This window comes from Lathyrus oleraceus, unplaced genomic scaffold (assembly GCF_024323335.1).
Source record: "Lathyrus oleraceus cultivar Zhongwan6 unplaced genomic scaffold, CAAS_Psat_ZW6_1.0 chrUn0185, whole genome shotgun sequence".
Classification (NCBI taxonomy): domain Eukaryota; kingdom Viridiplantae; phylum Streptophyta; class Magnoliopsida; order Fabales; family Fabaceae; genus Lathyrus; species Lathyrus oleraceus.
Window position 1 is genome coordinate 1 of NW_026112576.1, and position 5,019 is coordinate 5,019.

Here is a 5,019-nt window from a genome sequence, read left to right on the forward strand (position 1 = left end):
ATTTAATACAAAAACTGTATAATTGGAAATGCAAAAACATTTATATAAAGTAGATGAAAATAGGGCTACACCAAAATTCTATTTTCTAGATTAATAAGGAATACTTCATTCTTTTTCCAAACAAAATTGATTACAATCTTAATTTGTACTCCCTCTATCTTAAATTTTAAGACGCTTTATAAAATACTTTTTGTCTTAATTATAAATTACTTTACAATTCAATGCATCTTTATAAATTACTCAACAAAATCATATAATAATGGAGCATCAAACACGGTCAACAAACAATCCACCGCGACAACAAATCATCATCATTTCCTAACCTTCCTTGGCCTCTGTACTTCTGGAGTTTCTTCAACTTCATACCATGAGTTGGAACTTAAATGGACTCATTTATGTACATTAAAGCATAAACTCAGATTATTTTAATTAATCACTTATATTTAAAATAAACATAATTAAAAAATTTATACTTCTCCCTGCCATAATTTGAGGCAACGTGATCAATATACACATTCAACATGTAAGGCTGGAGGGCCCTCCAAGGAACCCATCATCAGTAGGAACGCCATGAATGTCACATGTATCATCCTAATAAGACACCTTTTTATCATCCTCATGCATCGCCTCTGAATGATCATCTCTATCTCCTCTACGACGGAGAGTACTTGATCCACGAGTCTCTTTGATCCTCATGCGGTGAGACTAGGAGTTACTCTACTCACCTAATATGTAATGACTGTCACCATTATTTGCACAGTCTGCACTAGAGCTCTGTGCAACATGCTTAATAGGTTATCTTGCTAAGTATATATGATGTTTTACCATATCATCTTATCCGTCGCACTAAAAACTAAAAAACAACACCTATCAAATGCTTTAAAAAATCAGGTCACCCTAAAAACTATCGAATTAAAAAAGTAGAGTTTTCTCCCTTGCATTTTCATTGAATCTTTAGAAAGTCGGTATATATCATAGCATTTACACCAATTTGTTTTTGAAAAATTAGTTTTCCCCTTACAAATTTATATCATACTTTTTAGAAAAATACGGTAAAAACAATTGTTTTGACATCAGTATTTTAAAAATCCAATAAAAATGCATAAAGAATACTAGATATTTCTTAACTAATCAAAAAATCAATAACAATATAAATATTTTTAAAAATTGCATACTTGTAAATATTCGGGCAAGTCCTTGAAAATCCGAAATGATAAATATTTTTTGAAAATCTGAAATGTTTACTTTTTGTTTTACAATTCCACATTTTTTTTATCAAAAGGATACTTTGGTTAAATTATCCAAATGTGTAGGGGTGTAAGGTAGAAAGTGATGGTTGTGTGTTATAACTTCTATTATTGACTTTTTTTTGGGCCAATTTTGAAGATGAGGATTAAAAATGAGATTGAAATCTTACTCCGCTATATAGTGTTATTTTAATTTCATTAACACCATATAAAATCATACCAATATATAAATTTACAATAAAAGAATATAATGTCATACAATGTAACAACAAACAATGGTATACAACCGACAAAATGTGTTATGCAATACCAAATGATAACCTTATCATTTGAGTTTACCATACCCATGAATGAGTTATTAGACAAAAGAGTTGTAATTTGCATCCACTCTCGATCAGTCACACAAGGTGGAGGATATGGCAGGATATCATCTGAATGTTCTCCAATACAAAGGTCCCCATAACTTGTGTAGGCTCATTGAGCTAAAAGGGATGATGCAAGGTGTGTTACTACTTACCACTATAAATAACCATCCAAACATTGTTCAATAAAATAAATGTCCATTGCATTTGTCTAATTGCAATGGTACTACTCACCATGTTAGCACATAACCATCCAACAATATCATATGGTACAACAGGGACTAGTCTAGGTGTGGCCTGTATACAGCCAAAATGGAAGATACACCTCTCAAGTAAATAACCAGTCATAAATACTCTCCCATCGTAAATAGTCTAAAAATTGTGCAGTTTTTTTTGAACTTCAGATGCACCACCATATGGTCAGTGTACGATGTCTAGATAACACCATATAGGGTCAGAGCGTAAATCCTTCGTCTGTACTCCTATATAAAGCCTGGATAAGAATGCTTGAAGCCCTGTCTCATGGCCCATAGGGAACCATTTGTGATAGGGCCACAATCACACATATAACAAAAGAACGGGAAATGCTCGTAATATATAATTTTAACACAAAACTAAACATACAAATTAAATATGGTAAATATGTGCAAAAAACATAATAAATATTATACCTGAAATAGGCTCATGTAATCGACAAATTGCCTCGTCTCAAAGGTGGTTGTCTCTTTAAGAGCATGATAAAGCAAACTCTAAACAAGCCAGATACTGGATAAAGAAGACTCTGAACAAGCCAATGCTGAATAAAGAAGACTCTGAACAAAGATGGAAAAACAGAATCTGGACTCTAGATAAGAGACTCCCGACTCTAGACTTCATCAAACTCTGGACTCTAGACTTCATCAGACTTTGGACTTTGGACATCATTAGACTCTGGACTCTGAACTAAATCAGACTCTGAACTAAATCAGACTCTGAACTTTGAACACCATTAGATTATGAAAGATTATTAGACAAAGAGTTGTAATTTGCATCCACTCTCGATCAGTCACATAAGGTTGATGTGGTAGGATATCATCTGAATGTTCTCCAACAGACAAAGGTCCCATAACTTGTGTAGGCTCAATTGATCTAGAAGGGATGATGCAAGGGTGTGTACTATATACCACTATAAATAACCATCAAACATTGTCCAATAAAAGAAATGTCCATTGCATTTTGTCTAATCGCAATGGTACTACTCACCATGTTAACACATAACCATCAACCAATATTATATGGTACAATAGGGACTGGTTTAGGTATGGCTTGGACAGAGCCAAACTGGAAGAGATGTCTCTCAAGTAAATAATCACTGAGAATACTCTCACACCGCAAATAGTCTAAAAATCATGTAGTGTTTGTAATCTTTTGATGCACCACCATATGATCAGTGTCTGATGTCTAGATGACAACATTTAGGGTCAGCGTCAATCCTTCGTCTGTACTCCTATATAAAGCCTGAATAAGAATGCTTGACGCACTGTCTTATGGCCCATAAGGAATCATTTATAATATGACCACAATCACGCATATGACAATTGAACGGAAAAGGCTCGTAACATATGATTTTAAACACAATAAAATTAAACATACAAATAAATATGTGCAAAAAGAACATATAAATATTTATACTTGAAATAACTGACAAATTGCCTCGTCTCAAAGGTGGTTGTCTATTCAAGGGCGTGATAGAGTAGTGTCAGCGTAAAACAACTCTAACCCCCAGTATGAATTCCAAGATCAACAAACAAGGCTATGTACCTCGCATTCATGTAGACATGTGACCTATATGCCCAAATAATTCATCCAACAAGATGCAACATATACTCCCTAGTGGCCTCCTGGTATAAGAATGCTCCACCAATGATGCATAAGTCTCTCAGAGCCAAGAGGGACGTAAATGAGCACTATGTTAGACTTAAACCCATCTAATATCATCCCTCTTGTAACCCCTAAGTATGTAATTACACTCATAGTTTCTAGCTCTATGGTCATCAATGAAGGGTGGAAAAGTTAATAGCAAGAGGGTGATCGAATAGACTAGAGACATTGTCAATGGTAATAGTCATCTCACTAAATGGAGGAAGAAATGCAGATGTGTCCTTATGCCTTCATTTAAAAATAAATAACAATGAAGCGTCAAGCATGGTGAGAGAATATCCACTAGTGGCAGCAGACCATCATCACCTACTAGTATCCCAATCTCCTTCGGCATATGCACTTTCGGGAATTTCTTCAACTTAGACCATGAGTACAGATCTTCAATGGGATATAGTCTTGTAACAATTGAAGCATAAACTTTTTCGAACAAGTTTGATTCTACAGCTACAATCCTTGAGTTTTGATGGAAACAAAGTATAAAGAATAATTTTGTACTCTAATAATTTGTTAGTGTACAAAATTTGAACAAACCAATGCTGGATAAAACAAATTCTAAACAAGTCAGATGATGAATAAAGAAGACTCTGAAAAAAGCTGGAAAAAACAGACTCTGGACTTTGGATAAAAAGAGTATGGACTTCATCACACTATGGACTCTATGTTGGTGTACCCTAGAGGCCAATACTTTTGGTACTTGTATCGAATTATTTATTAATAATAAAAGCTTTTTCTTTATTATGTTTGTTTAATAAAGTCCCTAGAATAGCTAGTCCGTTTAATGTATCAAGTATGACTTAATCATGAGATCACATTAAACATAAGGACACTATTCTTAAAGTATCCGTAGTCGAGCTTTATTATGAAGTGGGATAACATTAAAGCATTAAGACTATTATGTATATAGACTGATGACCACATCTCATGGATCATGGATAAAGTTATCAAGTCTTAAACATAGGTATGAATATTAAGAGTAATATTTATACTGGATTGACCCGCTATGAGATACTATATAGAATGTTATGCAAAGTGTCATAAGTTATTCTCATGGTGATAATGGTGTATACCACCCTTCGACCTGAAACCACTATGGACCCTAGATGTAGAGTCGAGTGCTTTATTGCTGATCAAACATTGTCCGTAACTAGATAACCATAAAGACAGTTGATGGGTACTCCACGAAGCATGCTGAGGGACATGAGTGACCTAGATGGAATTTGCCCATCCTGCATAACAGGATAAATGTCTATGGGCCCAATATTGAACTGGACAAGGATGACACGGTCTATGCCTTGTGTTCAATATAGACATAAGGGCAAAAGGTAATTATGCATATAAGTATTATCACATAAGGATTTGTCAGATCACATGACATTTTCGTGTCTTGGGTAGCAGTGATGTGTTGCTAGATACCGCTCACTATTTATTATGTTAAATACGTGATTTAATATAATGCCAATGCCGCGAAAACCTACAGGGTCACACACAAA